General features: G+C 55.4%; 5 non-coding genes across 5 annotated transcripts; all 5 read left to right on the plus strand.

The window, feature by feature from the left end:
• The first annotated feature begins 1,913 nt into the window (after positions 1 to 1,913).
• LOC137754541 (small nucleolar RNA SNORD116) lies at positions 1,914 to 2,006 on the plus strand. The gene has a single exon (XR_011071875.1). It is a non-coding gene; the product is annotated as a small nucleolar RNA SNORD116 (small nucleolar RNA).
• Positions 2,007 to 4,642: 2,636 nt separating this feature from the next.
• LOC137777620 (small nucleolar RNA SNORD116) lies at positions 4,643 to 4,735 on the plus strand. The gene has a single exon (XR_011076576.1). It is a non-coding gene; the product is annotated as a small nucleolar RNA SNORD116 (small nucleolar RNA).
• Positions 4,736 to 7,368: 2,633 nt separating this feature from the next.
• LOC137777465 (small nucleolar RNA SNORD116) lies at positions 7,369 to 7,461 on the plus strand. The gene has a single exon (XR_011076534.1). It is a non-coding gene; the product is annotated as a small nucleolar RNA SNORD116 (small nucleolar RNA).
• A 2,635-nt stretch (positions 7,462 to 10,096) lies between these two features.
• Positions 10,097 to 10,189, plus strand: LOC137750402 (small nucleolar RNA SNORD116). The gene has a single exon (XR_011070434.1). It is a non-coding gene; the product is annotated as a small nucleolar RNA SNORD116 (small nucleolar RNA).
• A 2,635-nt stretch (positions 10,190 to 12,824) lies between these two features.
• LOC137750409 (small nucleolar RNA SNORD116) lies at positions 12,825 to 12,917 on the plus strand. Its single transcript, XR_011070435.1, has one exon. It is a non-coding gene; the product is annotated as a small nucleolar RNA SNORD116 (small nucleolar RNA).
• The last annotated feature ends 1,565 nt before the right edge of the window (positions 12,918 to 14,482 follow it).

The raw sequence follows: 14,482 nt of genomic DNA on the forward strand, positions 1-14,482 counted from the left end.
TGGCCTGGCATCAGCTGCCTATGGTGGGGATGGATTTGGCAGTTCATGAGGATGCAGTGACGTAGGTTACCTGTGAAGAGTTGCAATCCCGTTTCCAGAGGAGTGACTCCCCACGGTGTCTTGCGGGTCATAGAGAAGATGGACATGCTGAGGCATCTGTGCCGGCCTTCTTGGGGGTAGGTGAGTTATGCAAACAAGCCCTTGGGTCGCTCTTTTCCCACTTGTGGGAATGTGCAAAGCGATGGTGTTTCTGCCGGAGGGCATGACGCGGACGGCCCGTGTGGCATGCAGGCCTTTCGAATAGCCAGAGCTTTATCCAGAGCAGTCCGTTGGCGGGGCAGAGAAGGGGGCACTGTTGCCATCCCTGGTGCACTGCAAAGGCCAGCCACTCTTCCCTTTCAGGCTTCCAAGTGCCCTCACATGGCAGAGGTCTTCCGTTGCAAGTCTGTCTGTGGTCCTCGGGGACCATGCCTTTGATCACTCTGAGTTCCTCAGTGGTGTCACTGTGGCAGTGGAGAATTTCCAGGATGCATCAGGTGGGATCAGCATCTTCAAAGCAGACAGGCTTGCGGTCTGTCTTCCCTGGTGTTCAGTGTTCCCGTGTTCGGAAGATGTCTGTGGCTTCCAGTAGGGACGCGTCGCCCTGCTGGCTGGAGTTGGGCACGTTGGGCGAGGCTGTTGAGCGTTTGAGCGGTTCCTTAGGGGTCAGGGCCGCGAACCTTGCAGGATGGGAGCTGCCTGAGACATGGCCGGGAAGGTGGCCTAGTTTCCGCTGTGGGGTTCCAACATGGGTCATGGCTGCTGAAGCCCACTGCTTCCTGTGGTGGGCATTCCCACGGGTCAAAGGAAAGAGATTAGGCCTAGTTGGAAAGAAGTTGCACTTTGTTCGATGTTCTTTAGCCCATTGAGTGGTTTCAGGCTGCATCTTGCCAGTAGAATGCTGTAGGTCGGTGTCGGGTCAACCATGGGAGTTCCCCTGCTTCCGAAATTGCTGGGAGTGACCCCAAGTGCACATCAGATGTGCTGGTAGCTGGCAGGTTCTCGAGTTGCACGTAGATGTCACAGCCACGGCTGGGAGGAAGGTCTCATCCAGTCTTTGTGCTCTGGTCAGAAGGCGTGGCTGTGGGAGAGCGGGAGTCCGTGGAGTATTTCAACAGCCCCTGGGGTTTAAAGTTTGCATGCGGCCTCTGGAAGCTGACAGGGGGCTTTCTCCTTTCAGTTGGGGGTCTAGACATGGTGTTGTGTATAAGCTATGGCGTTTACTGTTGGACGCCTCTTCACAGGGCTACAGGGACACACAGAGACCAAGACGCGTAGTCAGCGGCACACAGAGAAACCCACAAGAGCGTCTGCATACTCAGTCACAGTCACACGCGTGAACACAGAAATACAGCCTCTCACACCCCGGCTAATGTACGTTCCTAACTTCCTGCAGTCGTACTATCAGACATGCAGTCAATTCTCGGTAAGGGATAGAGGTTCTTGGGAAGCAGTTTCAGAGCTCAAGCCCAGGTAAATGTTTGTATGGATCATGTCCTTTGAGGACACCAGTCCACTTCCCAGGTGCAGTTGCTGGGCAAGCCTCGCCGTCGGCAAAAACAAGAAGATCTTCGTGTGCTCTGATGACTGGAGGTGCTAAGAAGAACTGGAAAAAGTGAGGCGAGGCCATGTTTCCGAGCATGGTCGCGGATAACTCAGGATGGTAGGTATTCAACCACCCCAAGATGTGCCATTAGATATTAGGTTTTCCTGAGATGGGCCCAATGGCTGCAAGAGTGGCTTGATTGTTCATCTTGTTGAGTGGCCTGAAGGCTGTGGATTCTCCAGGCTTTTGGGCTACCCCAGGCTCATGACTCCCCTGTATAGCCCGGCGCACTGCCCGGTTGTGTTCTGCAGCATCCCAGCATGTGCTTGGATCGATGATGACACCCTTGTATGCATTCCTTGGAAACTCTGAACAAAATGGGTGAGAACACTCTACCGTATTCTTATCGAAACTGAGGTTCAGCACGTTTCCTCTCTCGGGTGTAGGGGACTGTTAGGAGTGAAGGCCAGTGTCCCCTGCCGACATGCACGCAAACACCACGAAGGACTCCAGTATTGGAGGGGCTCCTGACTGAGGGTCGACCGTGTCTGCCCATAAGCTGGGTCATCTATGAATCCGCGGTCCCTGCTAAAAGGCCGTGAGGGAATGCAAGGGGGCAGGCTCTCCTGCTAGTCTTCAGAGTCGGAGTGTGTGCTGGTGTGGGCCCAGTGAGCTTTCAGCTTGGAGAAGTGTGTTTTGACCAGGATCACGCTTTGTGCATGCCGCTTCGGTGGTTGATTTTGGGAGCTAAAATGAGCAAGGTTCCCTGGTTGGAGCCTGGAGCCTCAGGCCATGCATGCGGCCCTCTCTGTTGTCGTGTTTGGTGCGGTGAGGTTCTTGAGTGCCTGGTGGGGCTGGAGCAGTGGGCGGGGGTGGGATGGAGTTTAGTGATGGCGGAAGGGGGCTGATGGATTAGGCCTCGCTGCTGCCCCTGAAGCTGCCAGCACACTGTTGGCGCTAAGTGGATCATCGTGGAGTGGGGTGAGGATCGAGTGCTGCATTTAAGCCTGCGTAGTGGCTGCTGCCCTGGAGAGAAAGGTAAGGTATCATGAGGACAGGTCCTGTGTGATGTCGTGGGATGGGCTGTCATCATTGGGTTGCAGGCGCTGACCTCGGCTTCCCAAGGATATGTCTTGTTCGTGATGGCCTGGCATCAGCTGCCTATGGTGGGGATGGCTTTGGCAGTTCATGAGGATGCAGTGAGGTAGGTTACCTGTGAAGAGTTGCAATCCCGTTTCCAGAGGAGTGACTCCCCACGGGTGTCTTGCGGGACATAGAGAAGATGGACATGCTGAGGCATCTGTGCCGGCCTTCTTGGGGGTAGGTGAGTTATGCAAACAAGGCCTTTGGTCGCTCTTTTCCCACTTTTGGGAATGTGCAAAGCGATAGTGTTTCTGCCGGAGGGCATGACGCGGCCGGCCCGTGTGGCATGCAGGCCTTTCGAATAGCCAGAGCTTTATCCAGAGCAGTCCGTTGGCGGTGCAGAGAAGGGGGCACTGTTGCCATCCCTGGTGCGCTGCCAAGGCCAGCCCCTCTTCCCTTTCAGGCTTCCAAGTCCCCTCACTTGGCAGAGGTCTTCCGTTGCAAGTCTGTCTGTGGTCCTCGGGGACCATGCCTTTGATCACTCTGAGTTCCTCAGTGGTGTCACTGTGGCAGTGGAGGATTTCCAGGATGCATCAGGTGGGATCAGCATCTTCAAAGCAGACAGGCTTGCGGTCTGTCTTCCCTGGTGTTCAGTGTTCCCGTGTTCGGAAGATGTCTGTGGCTTCCAGTAGGGACGCGTCGCCCTGCTGGCAGGAGTTGGGCACGTTGGGCGAGGCTGTTGAGCGTTTGAGCGGTTCCTTAGGGGTCAGGGCCGCGAACCTTGCAGGATGTGAGCTGCCTGAGACATGGCCTGGAAGGTGGCCTAGTTTCCGCTGTGGGGTTCCAACATGGGTCATGGCTACTGAAGCCCACTGCTTCCTGTGGTGGGCATTCCCACGGGTCAAAGGAAAGAGATTAGGCCTAGTTGGAAAGAAGTTGCATTTTGTTCGATGTTCTTTAGCCCATTGAGTGGTTTCAGGCTGCATCTTGCCAGTAGAATGCTGTAGGTCGGTGTCGGGTCACCCATGGGAGTTGCCCTGCTTCTGAAAGTGCTGGGAGTGACCCCAAGTGCACATCAGATGTGCTGGTAGCTGGCAGGTTCTCGAGTTGCACGTAGATGTCACAGCCACGGCTGGGAGGAAGGTCTGATGCAGTCTTTGTGCTCTGGTCAGAAGGCGTGGCTGTGGGAGAGCGGGAGTCCGTGGAGTATTTCAACAGCCCCTGGGGGTTAAAGTTTGCATGCGGCCTCTGGAAGCTGACAGGGGGCTTTCTCCTTTCAGTTGGCGGCCTAGACATGGTGTTGTGTATAAGCTATGGCGTTTACTGTTGGACGCCTCTTCACAGGGCTACAGGGACACACAGAGACCAAGACGCGTAGTCAGGAGAACACAGAGAAACCCACAAGAGCGTCTGCGTACTCAGTCACAGTCACACGCGTGAACACAGAAATACAGCCTCTCACACACCGGCCAATGTATGTGCCTAACTTCCTGCAGTCGTACTATCAGACATGCAGTCAATTCTCGGTAAGGGATAGAGGTTCTTGGGAAGCAGTTTCAGAGCTCAAGCCCAGGTAAATGTTTGTATGGATCATGTCCTCTGAGGACACCAGTCCACTTCCCAGGTGCAGTTGCTGGGCAAGCCTCGCCGTCGGCAAAAACAAGAAGATCTTTGTGTGCTCTGATGACTGGAGGTGCTAAGAAGAACTGGAAAAAGTGATGCGGGGCCATGTTCCCGAGCATGGTCGGGGATAACTCAGGATGGTAGGTATTCAACCACCCCAAGATGTGCCATTAGATATTATGTTTTCCTGAGATGGGCCCAATGGCTGCAAGAGTGGCTTGATTGTTCGTCATGTTGAGGGGCCTGAGGGCTGTGGATTCTCCAGGCTTTTGTGGTAACCCAGGGTCTTGACTCCCCTGCAGAGCCCGGCGCACTGCCCGGTTGTGTTCTGCAGCATCCCAGTATGTGCTTGGATCGATGATGACACCCTTGTATGCATTCCTTGGAAACTCTGAACAAAATGGTTGAGAACACTCTACCGTATCCTTATCGAAACTGAGGTTCAGCACGTTTCCTCTCTCGGGTGTAGGGTACTGTTAGGAGTGAAGGCCAGTGTCCCCTGCCGACATGCACGCAAACACCACCAAGGACTCCAGTTTTGGAGGGGCTCCTGACTGAGGGTCGACCGTGTCTGCCCATAAGCTGGGTCATCTATGAATCCGCGGTCACTGCTAAAAGGCCGTGAGGGAATGCAAAGGGGCAGGCTCTCCTGCTAGTGTTCAGAGTCGGAATGTGTGCTGGTGTGGGCCCAGTCAGCTTTCAGTTTGGAGAAGTGTGTTTTGACCAGGATCACGCTTTGTGCATGCCGCTTCGGTGGTTGATTTTGGAAGCCAAAATGAGCAAGGTTCCCTAGTTGGAGCCTGGAGCCTCAGGCCAGGCCTGTGGCCCTCTCTGTTGTTGTGTTTGGTGCGGTGAGGTTCTTGAGTGCCCGGTGGGGCTGGAGCAGTGGGCGGGGGTGGGATGGAGTTTGGTGATGGCGGAAGGGCCTGAGGGATTAGGCCTCACTGCTGCCCCTGAAGCTGCCAACACACTGTTGGCGCTAAGTGGATCATCGTGGAGTGGGGTGAGGATCGAGTGCTGCATTTAAGCCTGCGTAGTGCCTGCTGCCCTGGAGAGAAAGGTTAGGTATGATGAGGACAGGTCCTGTGTGATGTCGTGGGATGGGCTGTCATCATTGGGTTGCAGGCGCTGGCCTCGGCTTCCCAAGGATGTGTCTTGTTCGTGATGGCCTGGCATCAGCTGCCTATGGTGGGGATGGATTTGGCAGTTCATGAGGATGCAGTGACGTAGGTTACCTGTGAAGAGTTGCAATTCCGTTTCCAGAGAAGTGACTCCCCACGGTGTCTTGCGGGACATAGAGAAGATGGACATGCTGAGGCATCTGTGCCGGCCTTCTTGGGGGTAGGTGAGTTATGCAAACAAGCCCTTGGGTCGCTCTTTTCCAACTTGTGGGAATGTGCAAATCGATAGTGTTTCTGCCGGAGGGCATGACGCGGCCGGCCCGTATGGCATGCAGGCCTTTCGAATAGCCACAGCTTTATCCAGAGCAGTCCGTTGGAGGGGCAGAGAAGGGGGCACTGTTGCCATCCCTGGTGCACTGCAAAGGCCAGCCACTCTTCCCTTTCAGGCTTCCAAGTGCCCTCACATGGCAGAGGTCTTCCGTTGCAAGTCTGTCTGTGGTCCTCGGGGAGCATGCCTTTGATCACTCTGAGTTCCTCAGTGGTGTCACTGTGGCAGTGGAGAATTTCCAGGATGCATCAAGTGGGATCAGCATCTTCAAAGCAGACAGGCTTGCGGTCTGTCTTCCCTGGTGTTCAGTGTTCCCGTGTTCGGAAGATGTCTGTGGCTTCCAGTAGGGACGCGTCGCCCTGTGGCAGGAGTTGGGCACGTTGGGCGAGGCTGTTGAGCGTTTGAGCGGTTCCTTAGGGGTCAGGGCCGCGAACCTTGCAGGATGGGAGCTGCCTGAGACATGGCCGGGAAGGTGGCCTAGTTTCCGCTGTGGGGTTCCAACATGGGTCATGCCTGCTGAAGCGCACTGCTTCCTGTGGTGGGCATTCCCACGGGTCAAAGGAAAGAGATTAGGCCTAGTTGGAAAGAAGTTGCACTTTGTTCGATGTTCTTTAGCCCATTGAGTGGTTTCAGGCTGCATCTTGCCAGTAGAATGCTGTAGGTCGGTGTCGGGTCAACCATGGGAGTTCCCCTGCTTCCGAAAGTGCTGGGAGTGACCCCAAGTGCACATCAGATGTGCTGGTAGCTGGCAGGTTCTCGAGTTGCACGTAGATGTCACAGCCACGGCTGGGAGGAAGGTCTCATCCAGTCTTTGTGCTCTGGTCAGAAGGCGTGGCTGTGGGAGAGCGGGAGTCCGTGGAGTATTTCAACAGCCCCTGGGGGTTAAAGTTTGCATGCGGCCTCTGGAAGCTGACAGGGGGATTTCTCCTTTCAGTTGGGTGTCTAGACATGGTGTTGTGTATAAGCTACGGCGTTTACTGTTGGACGCCTCTTCACAGGGCTACAGGGACACACAGAGACCAAGACGCGTAGTCAGCGGCACACAGAGAAACCCACAAGAGCGTCTGCGTACTCAGTCACAGTCACACGCGTGAACACAGAAATACAGCCTCTCACACACCGGCCAATGTATGTGCCTAACTTCCTGCAGTCGTACTATCAGACATGCAGTCAATTCTCGGTAAGGGATAGAGGTTCTTGGGAAGCAGTTTCAGAGCTCAAGCCCAGGTAAATGTTTGTATGGATCATGTCCTCTGAGGACACCAGTCCACTTCCCAGGTGCAGTTGCTGGGCAAGCCTCGCCGTCGGCAAAAACAAGAAGATCTTCGTGTGCTCTGATGACTGGAGGTGCTAAGAAGAACTGGAAAAAGTGAGGCGGGGCCATGTTCCCGAGCATGGTCGCGGATAACTCAGGATGGTAGGTATTCAACCACCCCAAGATGTGCCATTAGATATTAGGTTTTCCTGAGATGGGCCCAATGGCTTCAAGAGTGGCTTGACTGTTCGTCTTGTTGAGGGGCCTGAGGGCTGTGGATTCTCCAGGCTTTTGTGGTACCCCAGGGTCATGACTCCCCTGCAGAGCCCGGCGCACTGCCCGGTTGTGTTCTGCAGCATCCCAGCATGTGCTTGGATCGATGATGACACCCTTGTATGCATTCCTTGGAAACTCTGAGCAAAATGGGTGAGAACACTCTACCGTATCCTTATCGAAACTGAGGTTCAGCACGTTTCCTCTCTCGGGTGTAGGGGACTGTTAGGAGTGAAGGCCAGTGTCCCCTGCCGACATGCACGCAAACACCACCAAGGACTCCAGTATTGGAGGGGCTCCTGACTGAGGGTCGACCGTGTCTGCCCATAAGCTGGGTCATCTATGAATCCGCGGTCCCTGCTAAAAGGCCGTGAGGGAATGCAAGGGGGCAGGCTCTCCTGCTAGTCTTCAGAGTCGGAGTGTGTGCTGGTGTGGGCCCAGTGAGCTTTCAGCTTGGAGAAGTGTGTTTTGACCAGGATCACGCATTGTGCATGCCGCTTCGGTGGTTGATTTTGGGAGCCAAAATGAGCAAGGTTCCCTGGTTGGAGCCTGGAGCCTCAGGCCAGGCCTGTGGCCCTCTCTGTTGTCGTGTTTGGTGCGGTGAGGTTCTTGAGTGCCCGGTGGGGCTGGATCAGTGGGCGGGGGTGGGATGGAGTTTGGTGATGGCAGAAGGGGGCTGATGGATTAGGCCTCGCTGCTGCCCCTGAAGCTGCCAGCACACTGTTGGCGCTAAGTGGATCATCGTGGAGTGGGGTGAGGATCGAGTGCTGCATTTAAGCCTGCGTAGTGGCTGCTGCCCTGGAGAGAAAGGTAAGGTATGATGAGGACAGGTCCTGTGTGATGTCGTGGGATGGGCTGTCATCATTGGGTTGCAGGCGCTGGCCTCGGCTTCCCAAGGATGTGTCTTGTACGTGATGGCCTGGCATCAGCTGCCTATGGTGGGGATGGCTTTGGCAGTTCATGAGGATGCAGTGAGGTAGGTTACCTGTGAAGAGTTGCAATCCCGTTTCCAGAGGAGTGACTCCCCACGGGTGTCTTATGGGACATAGAGAAGATGGACATGCTGAGGTATCTGTGCCGGCCTTCTTGGGGGTAGGTGAGTTATGCAAACAAGCCCTTTGGTCGCTCTTTTCCCACTTTTGGGAATGTGCAAAGCGATAGTGTTTCTGCCGGAGGGCATGACGCGGCCGGCCCGTGTGGCATGCAGGCCTTTCGAATAGCCAGAGCTTTATCCAGAGCAGTCCGCTGGCGGGACAGAGAAGGGGGCACTGTTGCCATCCCTGGTGCGCTGCCAAGGCCAGCCACTCTTCCCTTTCAGGATTCCAAGTGCCCTCACATGGCAGAGGTCTTCCGTTGCAAGTCTGTCTGTGGTCCTCGGGGACCATGCCTTTGATCACTCTGAGTTCCTCAGTGGTGTCACTGTGGCAGTGGAGAATTTCCAGGATGCATCAGGTGGGATCAGCATCTTCAAAGCAGACAGGCTTGCGGTCTGTGTTCCCTGGTGTTCAGTGTTCCCGTGTTCGGAAGATGTCTGTGGCTTCCAGTAGGGACGCGTCGCCCTGCTGGCTGGAGTAGGGCACGTTGGACGAGGCTGTTGAGCGTTTGAGCGGTTCCTTAGGGGTCAGGGCCGCGAACCTTGCAGGATGGGAGCTGCCTGAGACATGGCCGGGAAGGTGGCCTAGTTTCCGCTGTGGGGCTCCAACATGGGTCATGGCTGCTGAAGCCCACTGCTTCCTGTGGTGGGCATTCCCACGGGTCAAAGGAAAGTGATTAGGCCTAGTTGGCAAGAAGTTGCACTTTGTTCGATATTCTTTAGCCCATTGAGGGTTTTCAGGGTGAGTCTTGCCAGTAGAATGCTGTAGGTCGTTGTCGGGTCACCCATGGGAGTTCCCTTGCTTCCGAAAGTGCTGGGAGTGACCCCAAGTGCACATCAGATGTGCTGGTAGCTGGCAGGTTCTCGAGTTGCACGTAGATGTCACACCCACGGCCGGGAGGCAGGTCTCGTCCAGTCTTTGTGCTCTGGTCAGAAGGCATGGCTGTGGGAGAGCGGGAGTCCATGGAGTATTTCAACAGCCCCTGGGTTTAAAGTTTGCACGCGGCCTCTGGAAGCTGACAGGGGGCTTTCTCCTTTCAGTTGGGGGTCTAGACAGGGTGTTGTGTATAAACTACGGCGTTTACTGTTGGACGCCTCTTCACAGGGCTACAGGGACACACAGAGACCAAGACGCGTAGTCAGCGGCACACAGAGAAACCCACAAGAGCGTCTGCGTGCGCAGTCACAGTCACACGCGTGAACACAGAAATACAGCCTCTCACACACCGGCCAATGTATGTGCCTAACTTCCTGCAGTCGTGCTATCAGACATGCAGTCAATTCTCGGTAAGGGATAGAGGTCCTTGGGAAGCAGTTTCAGAGCTCAAGCCCAGGTAAATGTTTGTATGGATCATGTCCTTTGAGGACACCAGTCCACTTCCCAGGTGCAGTTGCTGGGCAAGCCTCGCCGTCGGCAAAAACAAGAAGATCTTCGTGTGCTCTGATGACTGGAGGTGCTAAGAAGAACTGGAAAAAGTGAGGCGGGGCCATGTTTCCGAGCATGGTCGTGGATAACTCAGGATGGTAGGTATTCAACCACCCCAAGATGTGCCATTAGATATTAGGTTTTCCTGAGATGGGCCCAATGGCTGCAAGAGTGGCTTGATTGTTCATCTTGTTGAGTGGCCTGAAGGCTGTGGATTCTCCAGGCTTTTGGGCTACCCCAGGCTCATGACTCCCCTGTATAGCCCGGCGCACTGCCCGGTTGTGTTCTGCAGCATCCCAGCATGTGCTTGGATCGATGATGACACCCTTGTATGCATTCCTTGGAAACTTTGAACAAAATGGTTGAGAACACTCTACCATATCCTTATCGAAACTGAGGTTCAGCACGTTTCCTCTCTCGGGTGTAGGGGACTGTTAGGAGTGAAGGCCAGTGTCCCCTGCCGACATGCACGCAAACACCACCAAGGACTCCAGTATTGGAGGGGCTCCTGACTGAGGGTCGACCGTGTCTGCCCATAAGCTGGGTCATCTATGAATCCGCGGTCCCTGCTAAAAGGCCGTGAGGGAATGCAAGGGGGCAGGCTCTCCTGCTAGTCTTCAGAGTCGGAGTGTGTGCTGGTGTGGGCCCAGTGAGCTTTCAGCTTGGAGAAGTGTGTTTTGACCAGGATCACGCTTTGTGCATGCCGCTTCGGTGGTTGATTTTGGGAGCCAAAATGAGCAAGGTTCCCTGGTTGGAGCCTGGAGCCTCAAGCCAGGCCTGTGGCCCTCTCTGTTGTCGTGTTTGGTGCGGTGAGGTTCTTGAGTGCCCGGTGGGGCTGAAGCAGTGGGCGGGGGTGGGATGGAGTTTGGTGATGGCGGAAGGGGGCTGATGGATTAGGCCTCGCTGCTGCCCCTGAAGCTGCCAGCACACTGTTGGCGCTAAGTGGATCATCGTGGACTGGGGTGAGGATCGAGTGCTGCATTTAAGCCTGCGTAGTGGCTGCTGCCCTGGAGAGAAAGGTAAGGTATCATGAGGACAGGTCCTGTGTGATGTCGTGGGATGGGCTGTCATCATTGGGTTGCAGGCGCTGACCTCGGCTTCCCAAGGATATGTCTTGTTCGTGATGGCCTGGCATCAGCTGCCTATGGTGGGGATGGCTTTGGCAGTTCATGAGGATGCAGTGAGGTAGGTTACCTGTGAAGAGTTGCAATCCCGTTTCCAGTGGAGTGACTCCCCACGGGTGTCTTGCGGGACATAGAGAAGATGGACATGCTGAGGCATCTGTGCCGGCCTTCTTGGGGGTAGGTGAGTTATGCAAACAAGCCCTTTGGTCGCTCTTTTCCCACTTTTGGGAATGTGCAAAGCGATAGTGTTTCTGCCGGAGGGCATGACGCGGCCGGCCCGTGTGGCATGCAGGCCTTTCGAATAGCCAGAGCTTTATCCAGATCAGTCCGTTGGCGGTGCAGAGAAGGGGGCACTGTTGCCATCCCTGGTGCACTGCAAAGGCCAGCCACTCTTCCCTTTCAGGCTTCCAAGTGCCCTCACATGGCAGAGGTCTTCCGTTGCAAGTCTGTCTGTGGTCCTCGGGGAGCATGCCTTTGATCACTCTGAGTTCCTCAGTGGTGTCACTGTGGCAGTGGAGAATTTCCAGGATGCATCAGGTGGGATCAGCATCTTCAAAGCAGACAGGCTTGCGGTCTGTGTTCCCTGGTGTTCAGTGTTCCCGTGTTCGGAAGATGTCTGTGGCTTCCAGTAGGGACGCGTCGCCCTGCTGGCTGGAGTAGGGCACGTTGGACGAGGCTGTTGAGCGTTTGAGCGGTTCCTTAGGGGTCAGGGCCGCGAACCTTGCAGGATGGGAGCTGCCTGAGACATGGCCGGGAAGGTGGCCTAGTTTCCGCTGTGGGGCTCCAACATGGGTCATGGCTGCTGAAGCCCACTGCTTCCTGTGGTGGGCATTCCCACGGGTCAAAGGAAAGTGATTAGGCCTAGTTGGCAAGAAGTTGCACTTTGTTCGATATTCTTTAGCCCATTGAGTGTTTTCAGGGTGAGTCTTGCCAGTAGAATGCTGTAGGTCGTTGTCGGGTCACCCATGGGAGTTCCCTTGCTTCCGAAAGTGCTGGGAGTGACCCCAAGTGCACATCAGATGTGCTGGTACCTGGCAGGTTCTCGAGTTGCACGTAGATGTCACACCCACGGCCGGGAGGCAGGTCTCGTCCAGTCTTTGTGCTCTGGTCAGAAGGCATGGCTGTGGGAGAGCGGGAGTCCATGGAGTATTTCAACAGCCCCTGGGTTTAAAGTTTGCACGCGGCCTCTGGAAGCTGACAGGGGGCTTTCTCCTTTCAGTTGGGGGTCTAGACAGGGTGTTGTGTATAAACTACGGCGTTTACTGTTGGACGCCTCTTCACAGGGCTACAGGGACACACAGAGACCAAGACGCGTAGTCAGCGGCACACAGAGAAACCCACAAGAGCGTCTGCGTGCGCAGTCACAGTCACACGCGTGAACACAGAAATACAGCCTCTCACACACCGGCCAATGTATGTGCCTAACTTCCTGCAGTCGTACTATCAGACATGCAGTCAATTCTCGGTAAGGGATAGAGGTCCTTGGGAAGCAGTTTCAGAGCTCAAGCCCAGGTAAATGTTTGTATGGATCATGTCCTTTGAGGACACCAGTCCACTTCCCAGGTGCAGTTGCTGGGCAAGCCTCGCCGTCGGCAAAAACAAGAAGATCTTCGTGTGCTCTGATGACTGGAGGTGCTAAGAAGAACTGGAAAAAGTGAGGCGGGGCCATGTTTCCGAGCATGGTCGTGGATAACTCAGGATGGTAGGTATTCAACCACCCCAAGATGTGCCATTAGATATTAGGTTTTCCTGAGATGGGCCCAATGGCTGCAAGAGTGGCTTGATTGTTCATCTTGTTGAGTGGCCTGAAGGCTGTGGATTCTCCAGGCTTTTGGGCTACCCCAGGCTCATGACTCCCCTGTATAGCCCGGCGCACTGCCCGGTTGTGTTCTGCAGCATCCCAGCATGTGCTTGGATCGATGATGACACCCTTGTATGCATTCCTTGGAAACTTTGAACAAAATGGTTGAGAACACTCTACCATATCCTTATCGAAACTGAGGTTCAGCACGTTTCCTCTCTCGGGTGTAGGGGACTGTTAGGAGTGAAGGCCAGTGTCCCCTGCCGACATGCACGCAAACACCACCAAGGACTCCAGTATTGGAGGGGCTCCTGACTGAGGGTCGACCGTGTCTGCCCATAAGCTGGGTCATCTATGAATCCGCGGTCCCTGCTAAAAGGCCGTGAGGGAATGCAAGGGGGCAGGCTCTCCTGCTAGTCTTCAGAGTCGGAGTGTGTGCTGGTGTGGGCCCAGTGAGCTTTCAGCTTGGAGAAGTGTGTTTTGACCAGGATCACGCTTTGTGCATGCCGCTTCGGTGGTTGATTTTGGGAGCCAAAATGAGCAAGGTTCCCTGGTTGGAGCCTGGAGCCTCAAGCCAGGCCTGTGGCCCTCTCTGTTGTCGTGTTTGGTGCGGTGAGGTTCTTGAGTGCCCGGTGGGGCTGAAGCAGTGGGCGGGGGTGGGATGGAGTTTGGTGATGGCGGAAGGGGGCTGATGGATTAGGCCTCGCTGCTGCCCCTGAAGCTGCCAGCACACTGTTGGCGCTAAGTGGATCATCGTGGACTGGGGTGAGGATCGAGTGCTGCATTTAAGCCTGCATAGTGGCTGCTGCCCTGGAGAGAAAGGTAAGGTATCATGAGGACAGGTCCTGTGTGATGTCGTGGGATGGGCTGTCATCATTGGGTTGCAGGCGCTGACCTCGGCTTCCCAAGGATATGTCTTGTTCGTGATGGCCTGGCATCAGCTGCCTATGGTGGGGATGGCTTTGGCAGTTCATGAGGATGCAGTGAGGTAGGTTACCTGTGAAGAGTTGCAATCCCGTTTCCAGTGGAGTGACTCCCCACGGGTGTCTTGCGGGACATAGAGAAGATGGACATGCTGAGGCATCTGTGCCGGCCTTCTTGGGGGTAGGTGAGTTATGCAAACAAGCCCTTTGGTCGCTCTTTTCCCACTTTTGGGAATGTGCAAAGCGATAGTGTTTCTGCCGGAGGGCATGACGCGGCCGGCCCGTGTGGCATGCAGGCCTTTCGAATAGCCAGAGCTTTATCCAGATCAGTCCGTTGGCGGTGCAGAGAAGGGGGCACTGTTGCCATCCCTGGTGCACTGCAAAGGCCAGCCACTCTTCCCTTTCAGGCTTCCAAGTGCCCTCACATGGCAGAGGTCTTCCGTTGCAAGTCTGTCTGTGGTCCTCGGGGAGCATGCCTTTGATCACTCTGAGTTCCTCAGTGGTGTCACTGTGGCAGTGGAGAATTTCCAGGATGCATCAAGTGGGATCAGCATCTTCAAAGCAGACAGGCTTGCGGTCTGTCTTCCCTGGTGTTCAGTGTTCCCGTGTTCGGAAGATGTCTGTGGCTTCCAGTAGGGACGCGTCGCCCTGCTGGCAGGAGTTGGGCACGTTGGGCGAGGCTGTTGAGCGTTTGAGCGGTTCCTTAGGGGTCAGGGCCGCGAACCTTGCAGGATGGGAGCTGCCTGAGACATGGCCGGGAAGGTGGCCTAGTTTCCGCTGTGGGGTTCCAACATGGGTCATGGCTGCTGAAGCGCACTGCTTCCTGTGGTGGGCATTCCCACGGGTC

This window comes from Eschrichtius robustus, chromosome 1, assembly GCF_028021215.1.
Source record: "Eschrichtius robustus isolate mEscRob2 chromosome 1, mEscRob2.pri, whole genome shotgun sequence".
NCBI classification, from domain to species: domain Eukaryota; kingdom Metazoa; phylum Chordata; class Mammalia; order Artiodactyla; family Eschrichtiidae; genus Eschrichtius; species Eschrichtius robustus.